Consider the following 17,675-nt stretch of genomic DNA (forward strand, 5'->3'; position numbering starts at 1 on the left):
TTAGATAGAAAAGAAATATTGATGTGATCATTATTTCTAGGAATATTGGGAAAAATCATATATGTAACTGTTATTTATCAAAATAATAAGAACTGTATTAATTGAAGGTTTGCATTTTGGGGAAAAGAGGAAATCGACTAAATGTACTATGTGGATTATGGATTATAGAAACCAATTGTTAATGATTTTTCTTTACAAATGTAAACCCAGCAAACACACTGTTCACCATTAAGTGATCTATGTTTTAAAAAAAATCAATAAAATATATGGAAAAAAAAGAAGATACAAGGACTACCGTCACATTGCTAAGAATCTTCCAACATCTCAAACTGATTTTCAACACAGCTCAGTTCAGCCAAGATCTCAAATTAGTTCTCAAGATGACAAAATCAAAACAAATGGGATTATCTGTACAAAGAAAATGTCTAATTGAAAAACGTTCGTATTGCTCTATTGGCTGCTGGACCACCTGCAAATGCAAGTTTAAAAGGCTGTTACCAGTTGCCTCTGGAGGAATGGAAAACAAAAGAAGAACCATAATGTTCAACTGAATCCTGCTGCATTGATTGATGGAATGGGGGATAGCAAGCTGGCAAATGTGCTTATTACCTGCCATATTGGCAATTGCCTGCATGAGTGTCAACTTCCTCATGCATCAGTTGCATCAGTAGGGATGGTGTCAGTGACAATAATTGGCTGATTCCTACTTTGATCCCTCCCTATCAAGGGTTGTTGTTTTTTTTTTGGCTACCTGATCTAACACTGAAATCTTCCTTGGAAAGCCTCTTCCATATTCTTGGATTGGTAAAGTGGGCATTGACAATAGGGACTATCCCTACTTACAGATTTCTCTCACCCCTTCAGCGCCATACTATGATAATTTTAACTTCTGGTCCTAAGATCAGTTTTATTTTAATGGTGAGCTACTGTATTTGGGTTTCTTTTAAATGGGAAGCAAGACAAATGTTTGAAATAAATGTATTATTTTGCCTGATGTGTTGATTTCAGAGTAGAAAATAAATCTTTGCACAAATAAAAAAAATCTCAAAAAAAATAATAATAATTCTGATATCATGAACTGGGTTCAGAAAAGGAAAACAAGCATGGGAAAATAAATAGGATAAGAAAAGTTAGGGAGGAAGAGGTGTTTAGCTTTCAGAAAGGATGACTGAGGAAAGGATGTAATAGTCCTCTTTTCGACAAAGGTTAGCCATGGCCTGTTCCTTAGGGTGCAACAAATGGAATAATGACTACAAGAAGCTAGAATTGAGTTGAATATTAGAAAACAACAAGACACATCAATAACAATTCAACAATAGAATCCAATACTTTGGGAGGGTTGAGCTCTTGTTTACTGCATGTATTGACAGCTGCCTATAGACTGTGGATTCCACAGTCTATGGCTGCTTTCTAAATGGGTTCTATCATTTTCCTAGATATTTACCATCAACCATGACCTCTCTAAGGGACACGGTGGCTCAGTGGGTTAGGACGCTGAGCTTGTCGATCAGAAGGACGGCAGTTTGGCGGGTTGAATCCCGAGTGCTGCGTAACAGAGTGAGTGCCTGTTACTCATCCCAGCTTCTGCCAACCTAGCAGTTCGAAAGCACGTAAAAATGCAAGTAGAAAAATAGGGACCACTACGGTGGGAAGGTAACAGCGTTCCGTGCGCCTTTGGCGTCTAGTCATGCCGGCCACATGACCATGGAGACGTCCTCGGGCAAGCGCTGGCTCTTCGGCTTTGAAACGGAGATGAGCACCAGCCCCTAGAGTCGGAAACGACTAGCACGCATGTGCGGGGGAACCTTTACCTTTATGACGTCTCTGATTTAAATCCAGGATCAAGATTGGCATTGTCAGTGTGACATGGTCATTGCTTTATCCTGCTTTACTATAGGAATCATTCAACAGCTAGGTGTGTTATTGTAAGCCACATTTAGCTTCTTTAATGCTGCTTCGCTGACATCATGATCTCTTTGGGGAATGAGAGGAAAGTAAACCTCAGGTTAAACACGAACTAGCTAAGCATATGTTGGTAATATGTTCAGAGAACTCGAAGCAGTCAGTCAAATCTTGACAATCTTAACAGTCATCTGAATTTCCCAGATATTTTGTGTGGTTGACCCATCATGGAAAAACAAATTATGGAATGCAGAAGTTCTCTGCTTAAGGTAATAAGATAATTAAAAATATTAAGATAATAAGCAAAAAGCCATAAGTGGTTTGCTTATAGGTTTGCATATCCTATCTACCTGCTCGTGTTACAGGGGAACATGGCTGAATTACAGAAGAGTGTTTCACATAGGCAGCTTTCTTGTTGCTACTAAAATATCTTCTCTTTCTCTTCCTTCTTCCTGCCCTCCCAAGAAAAAGCATTTGCTTTTGAAATCAAAGAAGACTTAGTTCAGCTTTCCCAATCAAATGCTACTCCTGGAATTGAGGAATTCATTTTCAAAGTTCCCAGCCAACATGGCCCAAATGGCACAGATGAAAAGATCAGCAGGCAAGGGAAGGAAGGGAGGAGAGAAAGAAAAGAAAAGAAAAAAAAAGAAAGAAAGAAAGAGAAAGAGAAAGAGAAAGAGAAAGAGAAAGAGAAAGAGAAAGAGAAAGAGAAAGAAAGAAAGAAAGAAAGAAAGAAAGAAAGAAAGAAGAAAGAGTGGATCCTTTCACGGAGCATCTGCCTGTCAGTAGGCACAGTAATTAAGTACAAATCATGTACTTAATGTATTTTTTTTAAAAAAAGTTTTGTTCAGTGGTTTTTGTCCTGTTTTGTTTTGGGGAAAAATGGTTGTCATTTTTTCAAATCTATCCTATTCAAGTATTCTTCTTTCAAGGACATGCTGAAGTCCCGAGGAGCCAGTTTTTCAGGTGACCTTTTTCAATCTGAACTCATTACCAATTTTATTTCCTGGCTGATCCCTTGGTATGGCTTCTAATTATAGGTTTCATTATTTGAGACTCATTCAGTGAATGGAAAAAGTTTCCCTCTATCCCCCCCCCATTCAAAGTTTTGTCAGCTGTGTAGTATGAGAACATTCATTCCAAGCTAATGGCCAACAGTTTTTTCTCCAGTCAGCTGGATAGCTGAATGAACAAAAAGGGGCGTCAAATAGGTATTTCCCCTACTTTTCTTTGTTCCTGTTCTAGGGGAAGGGAGAAGAAAAAAAAAACCCTCAGAGTTGGGGTTGGGGTTTTTTTAGTTAATTTAAAGCCACCTGTCATATAAAACCCACAAAGAAACACTTCCTTTTTTAAAAAAAATACTGTACTATTGAACTGAAGTAGATAGAAAAATTCATCTCTAGATCAAATTGCTGTAGAAAGCAGAGGACTCAATCCAGCAAACTAGAACTTGAAGTGAGAACAAAATCTGAGCAGTAATAAATGCCATTCTTTTGTCTTCCAATGAATTAATGGGAATGGACCGGACAAAGATGGTGCTTCAGAATACTGTTCAGGCGTACATAAAAAAAAGACTTTGAAGCTGAGCACTTGACTTCAAGCCTTTGCCGAAATTAAGTTAGTTGTAGAAGTGGTCTGCAAACTCTACTTTATAGACACCTAACTCTTCGGGAGGCTGCCTTTGCCTTTATTCCAACTCTCATTTTGAGGAATAAATAGCGTCCTCACAAAGTAAAAAAAGACTTCCAAATGCAGGAAGGAATGAAGATTCTGAGAATTTCTGATGGAATTCCTGAATCTACAAACTACTGACATTCCCTATGGCCTATTCCCTCTGTTAAATCTCTGATCTCCAATCCCAGATATATTTAAATACACCAACGAACCGGCCATTTCTCTCAGATCCTCAGTTTACATCATTTGTGTAACAAGATCCTTGAGCAAATTGCAGTGAAATGTAGTCCATTCCTTGTTGCATCCAAGTGTGAAAAATTGGGGTTTCACTGTATTACAAACTGGGAGCTATTGAATAATATTATATATTACAGGAATTTTGATTCTGGCATGGAGATTGCAATTTAATTGCAATTTAACAGATAAATCAAATCTCACACAAGTAGTTTTAGGAGCCCCTTTAAACTGTTGACATGACATTTTAATAACAATATTATTTTTATTCATGAGTATAATTGTCTGCAGTGAGAAGTATTATTGTGTAGAGCAGGGGTCCCCAACCCCCGGTCCGTGGACCAGTACTGGGCTGCAGCATGCCAGCAACCAGGCCACACAAACAAGCAAAGCGCCATCCAAGGGATGCAGGCAGCACACAAAACCACGCACCCTCCAGTCTGCAGAAAACTCTCTCTCCATGGAACCTATCCCTGGTGCTCAAAAGGTTGAGGACCTCTGGTGTAGAGTTTATATATGTGAAAGCTCCTATGTAAGTTTCCATGCAGATAGTTCATGGTTTAGGATCATCTATATACAGTTTCCTGTTGCAGGAACTCACACCGTAGAGTTGAACAATTAACATCACAGCACAAATTATTGATAGGCATCTTCCCAATGAGCATATGATGGGTTCTGCAGAAATTTGTATTATCTCAGAAAACAAACATAAAACAACCAACCAAACAACCCCTATAGTTAACATCCAACCAAAGGATCAGATTGAGCAGATCTACAAATTCTCTGACATGTTCTGCTTTTTCTTTTAATTCTCTAACATTGACATGATTGGTACTTCCTTTTATTGCTAATGCTATAGTTTCAAAACAGAGGGGGAATCTACCCTTTTTTAAAACCCCAGAAGTTCAAGGCATGCAAAATAGTTATTAGCTTCCATATCTCACATTTCATTCTGGTGTTTTGGGGTTTTAGTATCAAGTTAGCCCTTTCACTCTCTGTCTTTAGTTGCTAAATACTTTTGCTTGAGTTACCTCTCAAAAACATGCATATTTCTATTGTTTGATAAAAAGATCATAGAATGAAATTCTATTGAGTGCCTATTTAAGTATTTGATGATGTCTAATTTAACTTCCTACATTAAAAGTACCTTGTTATATGAAAATGCTACACATTCCTCTTGTTACTCAATATTTTTTAAAAAGTACTTGCTAAAATATTAAAAATTGTTAAGGACCAAGACCATTTTTCTTCATAATAGAATAAATCCAATAAGAAATAAAGACAGGTACACAGTCCAAACATATGGATCATCAAACAAATCAACCTAGCATTCTCACTCAAGGTTCAAATGACCACCAAGGCTCAAATTGTCCTATTTTGGACACATTTTACTAACTCTCTGGAGAAATCTGTAATGCTGGGAAAGGCAGAAGGAAAGAGAAGAAACAACTTAGTTCAGTGATGGCGAACCTTTTAGAGACTGAGTGCCCAAAAACTGCCCCCCACCGCCATCCTCACTCTGCCCTGCCCGCTGGGCCACCCACCAACTCCACGACCTGCCAAAGATCACCCAAGTGGCCCAGCAGCACCATGGCGGCCACGTCCTCTGGTCGTGCCCCACAGCCTCATCTGTGTGCGATGGACTGCAAGGGCAGAGTCTTGTCCCCGCTGTCCGGCTACCATGTCCTTGGCTGTGCTGCTTCACCTGGGCTGCACCTGGGGGTGACTCTCCTCCGGGGGGGATGCTGGTGAGAAGAGGGCCGTGGGATGAGGCGAGGCTGGGGCGAAAGTGCGTGTGCCCACAGAGAGGGCTCCAAGTGCCGCTTCTGGCCCACGTGCCATAGGTTCGCCACCACTGATTTAGTTATACAGTAGTGACAATGTGTGCACTGAGAACATTAGAAGATTTGGAAGACAAGGTTAGGAATAGATTAACATTCAGGAAATCTATGTTTGCAGTTGATAAAGATTGACAGTGACATGATGGCACACAATCACACCACTCAATCACTCAATCACTCAATCAGTTGATGAATCAATAAGACTTTTGTCATCCAAGCAGCAAAGATGTCTCTCAGCTGGATAGGAGAGGTTCATCTGAAGACCCAACTCTAATTATTTTTCAATTCCTGTTTCAACTTATTCTGTGGGATGAAAGATAAAATCTGTTTTGTGTAGAGGCCAGTTTCTGGGTGAGTTGTATGGACATGTCCATATAACTTTCTTGGCAACAATTCAAGTCTCCTGGATGATTTATGGAATGCTCTTTACAGTTCCTAGTCTGGTTTGTAGTCCTGATATTATTTTCCATCCACATACAGTAGCAATCAGGTCTGCCTCTGCTTAACTTTCCAAGATCAGAACAAGTTAGCTAGGTGCTGCCATCTAGGTGGACATTTGTAAAGTATTTTGATAAATGATCATTATGTTTCTATGTTCTTTCCAGAAAGATGAAAGGGTTTGCAAGAGAGGCACTTCAGCATTTAACTATCTTTTTGGTATATTTAGCACCTTCATTTGGCAATAAATATTTTGTCTCTAATATATGTTCATATAGACACATGGACCTTATGCAGACTGGCTGGCCTCCCCATCCTTTGTCCACTGATGTTTATTTAGAAGTGTTCTTCATTGCTTTGCTTTCTATAATATATTTCCCTAAAGTTTGTTTGGTAATATGTAGTCAAGTAGATCTGTTAGCTCTGTATCAGTAGGATATAATGTGAATGAGGGTTAATGAGTGATCACTCTTAAAAGAATTGGAATGCCGGTGTCCATTTCCTGATTGAAGCCTTGCACAGTTTTTTTTTTCCTCTTAAAGTGTATTTTTTTAAAAAAAAGGAAAATGACAAACATTGTGAATAATTCTGTCATTAGAAGGGATGAAAGAAAACGTAATGCACAAAGCGTAGGTGGTATCAGTGATAGTCATTCCAAGTAAAGCTGTATTTATCCAATTAGATTCGAAGGTAAGATGGTTTAGTCCTCTTAACAATACTGACACCATCTGGTCTTTCTCTTTGCCTGCAATCCTTTTGCAATCCTACCCTTGTTCTTTCCTCCCCAGACTTGGTTGTTCTCCAAGGGATTTTTCTTTCTATTTTGTTATTTGTTCTCCCCTCCCACCCGCCCACCCCCACACATTTTCTCTGCTTGGTGGTTTTCCCTTCTCTTTGCCTTTTGTCTTGTGTTTTTCTTCTCTCCAGCTCCTTTGCTCTTCTCCACTCTATTGTACCAATTCCCATTGCTCCCCAACAGCTATTCTCTTTGAATCTGTTCTCTTATATTTCCTCCTGGAATTCTGATCTCTGCATCAGAGAGGCGAAGAGGGAAGGAGCAGGGTGCTTTTGAAGTATCGGTGCCCCTGTGATCTCAGCAAATTTGTGGAATTCACCAATTACAGTCGGGCTCTTGTACCATTCGGACGTAGGAGTGCAGAGGCTGCTGGCGTGTGTCTTGCAGGGCACAGCTTTTCACGGAGTAAGAGTGCTTAGTAAAGCATATTTCTCTTCTCTCTTTCTCTCCTGAACACAACAAGGGGATTTGAAAGGCTGAAGCTTATTTGCAAGACTGAGGCCCTTTCCTTGCTTGACGTTTACACTGGCACCAGAATCCCTTGGCAACTGAAATGTTTCTCTCTGATCTCACAACACCAGCTTTATCTCCCTCCCAGACTTTAAGCAGTTTTATGCCAATTCTCCATGTTCCCAAAAGTATTTATTGTTTCCTGCTTCGGTTGACACAGAAGGTGGGAAAAACCCATTGTCCTTTACACCCTCTTTCCAAAGAACTGAGAGCGGTTGGAAAGTATGACCAGCAATGTGCTTTGTCATGTAGAAAGGGTTGGTATGACCTCTTTAAGTCATTGGTCTTTTGGATATCGTAACTGGGACACCAACCAGACAAATACTGGCACATAATGCATGAGGGTAATAATATCTCTGATTAGCAGAACCTTTATGAAGATAAAATGAAGGCCACAGTCAAGACAGCCCATTTGTGGTGATTTTTCCTTTCAGGGACAATTTGAATGCTGGGTGACCCTAAAAAGCCTTGAAAGACCTTGGTAAAATAAGCTCAGGCTTTTGCTATACCAGCTTGTTTCCAGAAGAAGCCTATACCAAAGATTGCTAGTGACAGTGAATTTCTGCAAATTGGTTTCTTTCACCCTTTTTCGTTGGTGCCCCAATGATATAACATTGGATGGCTTGCAATAGATAAAGTAATAGCGGTAAAAAAGAATACCAAATAAATACATGTAAATATATATAAAAAAGTATATAATCAATAAACCAGCTGAAGGAGAGGTGACATATAAACAACAACAATAATCATTACCTTTGGGGAAAAACATTATTATGGACATTAAATTAGGGAGGCCCTCATGTTCTCTGAAGAAAAATGAGTTATTAATGAGATAAATAATAATTTCCCAGAACTTTTTTCTGCATGCCATCCTGACTATACTTGTCCTAGCTTGGTTTTTATGGCTAAGAGAGAACTTGCACTTGGATCTTTCCACGTCCAATTCAACAAGTTAATAATTGCACTACAATGGGAGAATAGCAGATTCAATGTCCTGGGCATGATCTCTTATGATCTGATAGACTCTGAGATCATTGAGGGTGTATTACCTTCTTCAAAAGGTTGCAGTACTAAATTAGTATCTAATTCTCCGTCTTCCTGCCTACTCTAAGCAGTAGGATATGAGTACATTTATCTATTCCAATTTTATATGCAATACCATTTCAGTTCTGTGGGCTTATTATTAGATTCTTTCCTGGATGATTCTCCATGGATTTATTTTATTTTCAAATACTTTTTCTTTTTTATATTTTACAGAATGACAAAAAAGCAAAAGAAGAATCCATCAATATAAAATTAGAGCAGAACATTGGTGCCCAACTGACAGCCTAGAAGAATATCATGTTTATCCTTTTGTAAAATGCAGAGTGCATTTTACTAAATTCATGTCCGAAGAAGTGGATTAGAAAATAATTTCCTATTTTTGCAAACTATCATTTCTGTGCAAGGGTATGGATTGTAGTCGGTCCTCATATCTGTGAGCTCTATGTATTCTGGGAGTAAGTGATAGCGTATGTATTGATTTGAAGAGAGAGACTGGGGGATTGTCTACATAAATACCATATCTGGTGCAATAGGGCTAGTCTAGCAAGTCACCATAAGCATGCAAGCAATTGTTTATTTGCAAAACGTCTCCATGTAGCAATACTGGTTTTGAGAAATGGTCTGAAGCTAAATGTAGGAGAAGACTAGGCTGAGCCCAAGGGAGGGGTCAAATGCATCTTCTGTCCGGAGACTTAAGTCCATTCCCCCCACCCCCTTGAAGTCCATTGACTCTTATCTGGTGCAAATTTGCATTGACCATTAGTAGATCAGGTTCTTGTGCATAGATTGCATGGGATAAACTCGTAGTACTTTTGAACTCTATCCTGGGTCCTAGTTTCTTGCACCTGACACTAAAGGTGTTATGACTTTTGACTGTATTAAATGCTTTTTCTTCAAATCAAAGAATATGTGGGGAATAGCACTGGCTGAATAATCAATACAACCCAGAATCTTGAAAACTTTTTCAGTTAAGATTTTTACATTTCCTAGTTACATTAATGAAGTAATTATAAATATATTATCTCTATCTAAACAAATCCAACTTTTGGACAAAGATATTGAATAAGGATGTTTAAAACTTTGCTTTTCACCATCAAGCTATAAGTACCTCTCAATTTGTGTTCCTCAGATTTTGTTTTTGGTTTGCTTCTTAATTCTGTGTTATGCTTTTATATTTTTTTCAAGCTTTTGTTAGTGTAGCGAATAGGGAAAAATCTCATCCCCCAATGTACAAACTGTTGTGTATTTACTAATTGTTATTACATTAAGTTAAACAGAAGTTACAGAGCTGAGGTAAAACCGCGGCAGCTTTTGACAGCTGTCAAAAGCTGCCGGGCGAAACCGCGCAAGCGCCAACCATTGACAGCTCAACACGCGCTACAGATGACAGCTCCGAGCTGTCAAAACCAAACGAACCCGATTGGCGGCGACCACGGCGCGGGAGCAGACTCACCCCGGATTGGTCGATCCGCCGGCAGCTGTCAGTATAAATAGATGTCATGTTCCCTTGTTCTTTGCCTGGTTCAGAATAAAAAGTTAAACTGTTAACTAGCTGTCTCGCCTGCTTCTTAGTCAAAGCACTGGCGACGAAGGTGGGATGCTGCTTGCTTAGCTGAAGTCACTACCTAAGGGGAGAAGAGATTTTTTCCCTTAGCTGAGCTGGTCACTTGCTGAAGTCACTGGAAGTCAAACTTCCATTCAACGCAAGCAGCGGCACCTCAATTACAGACAGCATGACGAACCACGGCCACATTCGAGAATTCGATACCCGCCACCCAGAAGGCTGGGAATCGCATCTGGGCCAGGTAGAAGGGTACCTGGTAGTTAAGAAGATCACAGATGACCGGGCCAAGGCGGCCGCCCTCCTCTGGCTCAGCGGCCCTGCTGTTTATGATGCCGCTGTGGGGATCTTCACCCCGGAGCCGGTCGCCACCATCTCCTATGCAGACCTCACTGAGGGGCTGAGTAAATACTTCATGCCCCTCAAGTCAGAACTCTACTGGAGAGTGAACTTCGCTCGGAAACTCCAGCTGCCTGACGAGCCAGCAAATGACTTCATAACCAGGGTCAGGCATGCCGCACGTCGGTGCCGGTTCCCGGATTTGGAAGACCGAATCCGGGACCAGATTGTCATAGGGCTCAAGGACGAACGGCTGAGGAAGAAGCTGATCGCCAAGCCTGAAATGACAATGACCGATGTGGCTAGAGAAGTCATCGCATACGAAGACTGCCACGGAGACGACCGACGGGTACCGGACAGCGGACCACGGGGGTCCGTGCACCAGGAAGACGGCAGGTTCAGCGGTTCTGAGGACGACGACGGCCCCACAGATATAGACGCGGTGCAACGGCGGTTCGAGAAACTGAGGATGCAACGCAACTACAAGGGGGGCCCTGCCAACAATCAGAGGGGGGCCAACTTCCCGACTAACAGGGCGAAGTGTGCCAGCTGCGGGGGAAGCCACCCTAGGGCAACGTGCCGGTTCCGCAGTGCCAAATGCCACGGGTGCGGGAAGACAGGCCACCTCAAAGCAGTGTGCCGCAGCCGGAGCCGGGAAAACCTGCACGACCTGGAGGTGACAGCCGAAGGTATGGCCCCATATACACTCAGAGCTAGGCACAGCCCCAGAACCCCAGTGTCCAATGTAAGGGGGAGGGCGGAGAAACATACAGTCCACAGCATTCTTAAGCCCAAAATCAAGGTGGACGTACGGATTCAGGGAATTCCCTGTGAGATGGAGGTGGACTCTGGGTCCTCCGTCTCACTAATTTCATGGCAAACGTACAGGGACATTTGTAACCGAAGTAGGAAAGGGCCCGCCCTTAGACCCACCAAACTCCGCCTAGCCGACTTCCAGAAAACGCCCATTAAACTCCGGGGAAAAGCTTCCGTCCCCGTAGAGTTCAAAAAATTTAAAGGATCCCTTCCTATTTTGGTGACCCAAGAAAACAGAATAAGCCTGCTAGGATTAGACTGGTTCGAGGCACTAGGAATAGCGTTGACAGGTGTCAACGCCATTCAGCTGTCAAAATTGGAATCCGTCTGCCGACAATTCGCGGACGTTTTTGACAGCTCACTAGGGAAATACACGGGACCGGCCGTATCACTTAAACTGAACCCAAATGTGGTGCCTGTCAGAATCAAGGCCAGAAGGGTTCCCTTCGCCTTGAGGGAAAAAATAGAAGCGGAGCTTGACAGATTAACAAACTTAGGGGTCCTCGAACCGGTAGAAGGGGCCGAGTGGGAGACTCCCATAGTGACCCCAGTTAAACCAAACGGCCAAATTAGATTATGTGCCGATTATAAAGCGACCCTCAACCTCGCTTTAAACGCACATGCCTACCCGGTCCCGGCTGTCAAAGACATCCTCGCGGCCATTAAGTCAGGCGCCATATTTGCCAAGTTAGACTTGGCGCAGGCGTATTTACAGTTGCCTGTCACCCCTGACACCGCTTTGGCTCAAACAATAGTCACCCACAAGGGAGCATTCAAAATTAACCGCCTTCAATTTGGCATCTCTGCAGCCCCGGGAATCTTCCAGGAAATCATGGAGAAAACACTTAAGGGAATTCCCGGGGTCTGCCCATATTTTGACGACGTCCTAATTGCAGGGGAATCAGAAAATGACCTGGCTGGCAAACTAACCAAGGTACTCCTAAGGTTCAGGAAGGCCGGTCTCAAATTAAAAAGAGACAAATGCTCCATCGGGGTGCCCTCAACAGAGTTCTTAGGGTTTAAAATAGACGCTAAGGGAATTCACCCCACGGACACAAAAATTAAAGCTATCAAAGCAGCACCGACCCCCAAAAACAAACAAGAACTTCAGGCTTTCTTAGGGTTAGTCAACTTTTACCACACCTTCCTACTGCATAAAGCCTCCATTGCAGAACCCTTACATAGATTATTAGACAAGGGCAAACCCTGGACGTGGACCCCTGAGCATGATAAAAGTTTTAACCTCCTAAAAAACTTACTCTCCAGCAACGCAACGATAGCCCTGTTTAACGATCAGCTGCCCGTATGTCTCGCCTGCGATGCCTCCCCGTACGGCATCGGAGCGGTCCTAAGCCATTTAACTAAAGAAGGAATACAGACCCCTGTAGCGTTCTATTCGAGAACGCTGTCAAAACCTGAGCGGAATTACGCTCAAATCGATAAAGAGGCTCTAGCTATAGTAGCCAGCGTAAAAAAATTTCATGATTACCTGTATGGCCGACCATTTACTATTTATACTGATCATAAGCCCCTGTTAGGACTCTTTACAGTAAACAGGCTAACACCACAAATATTGTCTCCCCGCATCCTAAGATGGTCTACATTTCTATCAGCCTATTCATACAAACTAGAATACAGACCAGGGAAAACCATGGGCCATGCAGACGGCCTGAGCAGACTGCCGCAACCAATTGTGGACCCAGACCCAGCACCAGCTGGAAGAATACTGGCTATCTCAGAGCTGCCAGAATGCCCCTTATCTGTCAAAGATATCTCCGCAGCTACCACGGCAGACAAAATCCTAGGCAGAGTCCTAGGCTATGTCACAACGGGCTGGCAATATTCACCCCGGGAACCACAATTCCAACCTTACTTCTTAAAACAAAAAGAATTATCCACCCATCAGGGATGTCTCTTATGGGGCAGCAGAGTAATCATCCCTGACAAACACAGACTTAAAGTACTAGAGAGCCTCCACGAAGGGCACCCGGGCACCGTCAAAATGAAGGCTCTGGCCAGGAGCTATGTTTGGTGGCCGGGTATAGACAAACACATTGAGGCACACGTAGCTGGCTGCTATTCCTGCCAGCTAGTTAGAGCAGCCCAGCCACAGGCGTCCATACATAGATGGGAAACGACAAAGTCACCTTGGTCTCGCATTCATATAGATTATGCAGGTCCGTTCCAGGGACAATCATTCCTAATTGTCGTAGACAGCTTTTCAAAATGGCTAGAAGTGGCGCCAGTAGCCAATACAACTTCCTCGGCCACTATACAAGTTTTAAGGGGATTATTCGCCACACATGGCCTCCCTGATGTTATAGTTTCCGATAACGGGCCCCAATTTACCTCCTACGAATTCCAGAGTTTCACAACGGCGAACTCTATTAGGCACACCACCTCGGCTCCCTTTCACCCATCGTCGAACGGCTTGGCAGAGGTGATGGTAAAATCAACCAAGGAGGCACTACGCAAGATCATCTCCGGCAACTGGCACCAAAGACTGGCACAATTTCTTCTCTCCCAACACACCACGCCTTGCACAACTACCGGAAAGTCCCCAGCAGAGCTTCGCTGGGGCAAAAGATTGACCACCAGACTGGACCGTCTCCACCCAGACAGATCCCCTCCAGACCCAGAACTGCCCCTCCATCATAGAACTCTCAACACTGGGCAAGCTGTCTGGGCTAGAAACTATGGGGGAGGGAACAAATGGACACAAGGGGTGGTCATCGAACAAACAGGCCCCTTGTCATACATCATTGACATTGGACAAAATATACATATCCGCAGACACATAGACCAATTACGCCAACGCAGTCCTCAAAATATAGGGGGAAGGGGTGACGACGAAATACCAACAGAAGCACCGGCGCAAAGACTGGCACGACAAGACTCCCCTGATCGGAACATACCATTTCAACACCCCACTCCAATCAACGCAGATCCAGCAGAGCCAAACCCCCCACCCCCGGAGCCAACCCAAGAAGCGCCAAGAGAACCAGAACATACTACCGAGGCTACCCCCCGGCGCTCCGAGAGATTAAGGAAACCTCCCACATACCTGAAAGACTATGAATGGGGAAAACCAAAAAAGAAACAGTTGGGGTAAAATCAACTCAATCAGAGGGAGGGGGAAGGGGTGTTGTGTATTTACTAATTGTTATTACATTAAGTTAAACAGAAGTTACAGAGCTGAGGTAAAACCGCGGCAGCTTTTGACAGCTGTCAAAAGCTGCCGGGCGAAACCGCGCAAGCGCCAACCATTGACAGCTCAACACGCGCTACAGATGACAGCTCCGAGCTGTCAAAACCAAACGAACCCGATTGGCGGCGACCACGGCGCGGGAGCAGACTCACCCCGGATTGGTCGATCCGCCGGCAGCTGTCAGTATAAATAGATGTCATGTTCCCTTGTTCTTTGCCTGGTTCAGAATAAAAAGTTAAACTGTTAACTAGCTGTCTCGCCTGCTTCTTAGTCAAAGCACAAACTCTTAAAAATCAGGAGCAAGATACTCCTTCCAAGCAAACTTGAAGGAACTTTAACTCCATTTTTCCACCACATCTGCTCTAAGTCAGGTAAACAGTATTCCAGCCCTCAAGAAACTGGGATTGGAGATACAGTAAAAAGAAAAAAAAGTAGCATTCTAGAGAATAGTAGAACTGGGGTGGTTTAAGGTTTTTCAAGTTAGTGAATTGAAATAATTAGAGCTAGGTGCAGTGGTGGGATTCAGCCAGTTTGCACCAGTTCGGCAGAACCGGTAGCTAATTTTTTGTTGCTCAGGCCCAGAATGGACTTCCAGAAGCAGCATCCACACAGAATCGTTTGTTCACATATTTGAATCCCACCACTGGCTAGGTGCCTCTGTCTCTGCATGTATGTATGAATGGTATATGTATTCTGAGATGGAAAACTATGTAGATATCAATAGTTTTTGGAGCCCTGGTTGCACAGTGGTTAGAATGCAACATTTCAGGCTGACTCTTCTCACAGTCTGGAGTTCGATCCTAACTGGTTCAAGCTTGACTCAGCCTTCCATCCTTCCGAGGTCGGTAAAATGAGGATCTAGATTGTTGAGGGTAATAAGCTGACTCTGTAAACCATTTGGAGAGGGTTGTAAAGCACTAGTAAGCAGTATATAAGTCTAAGTGCTACTGCTATTTTCTTTTTTGCTTCTCTTTCTTCTTCTGCTTTTCACCCGCCCTTTAGTTCTCTAACCTTGGTATATATTATAAAGATTTGCATTCCTTACTGACTCAGCATGTTATCCTGAAAGGATTTTAACACACACACTAAGTTAAGCTACTGAAAAAGACAAAAGAAAAAAAAAGAAAAAGAAAGGAGAAGCAGAAGCAGAAGGCATGCTGTTTTTTGCCCTTGAATAAATGGTGTGCAAAAGGACTTTCTCTGGAATAAAGAGAATGGAGGACCACTTACCTGAATACAGTCTCCTTCAGGAGTTCCCAGGGGGGGGGGAAGGAAGTCTGTGGGTGGAACATCTAGTAATTCCCCTATGAGACCCATTATACAACATACTGTAAATGCTTGTGCAAGCATATTTTAGTACAAAACCTTTTGTTTAAATAGCAGTTTGGTGTAGTGACTAAGATCCTGGCCTAGAAATCAGGAGACTTAAGTTCTAGGCCTCCTTCAGGCAAGAAAGCCATCTGGTGACTTTTGAGCCAGTCACTCTCTCTTTCTCTCTCTCTCAGCCCAGCCCACCTTACACCTGTTGTTGTGGGGAAAATAAGAAGAGGAAGGTTGTTGGATATGTTTGCCACATTGAATTGACTATATATATGGTGGGATTAAGAAAATTAACCACTTTAAAAATCCATAATACAGGTAAATCTTGCTTAACAGCTTTTTTTTTAAGCTACCATTTGAAGTAATGACAGGAAAAGAACCAGTACTTAGGAGTCATAAAGCACTCCTAGTGATTGCAAAAGGTCACAGTGTCCCTCTATGGTCATGTGACTGCACGTTGAGCAGAACAGCTTTATGATCCGTCCTGGCATTCGGTAGTTACGTTACCGTGATCTACTTTGGTTTTGGGATTTGCTTATTGGAGTCACAATGTTTAGTGGCTTTGCTTAACAACCTCTGCATTTGCTTAACAACTGCAACGAAAGAGGCAGGAAAATTACTTCCAGTCACACTGTGCCTTGATCTATGACCATTACAACTTATGTATATAATTCTGGGCTCAGTTATGGTCATAAGTTGAGGACTACTATAAATAAATTGGGTGGTGGGGGTAGGTAAGCTTATGGGAATTCTTGGCCTAGACACAACTGACACAAAGGCAGGACAATGATATTTTTCTATGTGCTAGAATATTTTCTAACTGCACATTCATGGAAAGGGATAGTTAAGAATAGCAATTTACCTGTTTCTATTATATTTTTAGAAAAATTTATAGCTTCTAAACAGAAGCAACTGAAGTATGTGATCATTGTCAAAATGCACATAATACCTGCAATAGCAACAATAGATGCCCAACTGTCATTTCAGATGGAAAATGAGTTTGTCTCCCTCTGTGTGACATATTTCATATTTTCAGCTCCTTAATGCAGTGTAAATAACTTAATCATCTGTCAAGTGGGCTCAGACTCTTTATTTGATTTTTACAATTTAGAGACTTTTATGTTGAAAGGTATTATCTTCCTTCACAATATATCTTTTCTGTCTAATGCAGTCATCCAGATAAAACCTGAGGCACTGGGTCGTTTAACAGTTTCTTTCCCTATTTAGGTAAGTTAGTCTATGTTTAAAGCATATTTGAACAATATACTGTGACATGTCTAGTATTATCTATGGTTAAACTGTGGCCAGTCAGTTTAACCCACTTCCTCCCCCCCCCTTTCCACTGTTTTGTTAAAAGAAAATGTGACAATCTAAGCAAAATCTCTGCACTTCAGAAGTAGTTATCTTTTCTGGAGAAGAAACAAAGTGGGAGAAAGAAATAATGAATAACAGATCGTCTTTGCTTTACTCCAGAATTCACATTTTGATGCACATGCCCAAATATCCAAAGTTCATCAGAAAAGAAAGAGTCATTTTGATTTTTTTCAGATGAAGCAATTCTTGCAGGGTCCACAAGAAATGAGCCTGTAGGTAGGGCTTGTGAATGTAAGTCGTTTCATTATATTCCTGTGAAAGTGGCATTGTATTCATGGATAGAGAATTGCTATTTCAAGGAAGAAAATGCCACTTCAGAAATGGCAGGGTATCCAAGGCTTCAGAAGGTAGTTACTGCTCTTGATCAAGGAGATTCTTGGCCTGCCCTGATCTCATTTCCTTGGATCCATCAAAGTAGGTTATCAGCATGATGCAATCATGAAGATCAAATGCAAAGCTACCAATGTGTTAGCTGTTGTGTAGTGAGTTCTTTGGAGGCAGTAAGCAAGACGAGAGGTTGCAAACAGGAACATTGCTTTTATTGAGGCAAACAGGAACAGAACTGAAACAGACGCTTCTGCACAGCTACTTATACGGTTGGCCACTAGGCGGCGGCCA

The sequence above is a fragment of the Vipera berus genome (genome assembly GCF_964194415.1).
Source record: "Vipera berus genome assembly, chromosome: 3".
Lineage (NCBI taxonomy): Eukaryota > Metazoa > Chordata > Lepidosauria > Squamata > Viperidae > Vipera > Vipera berus.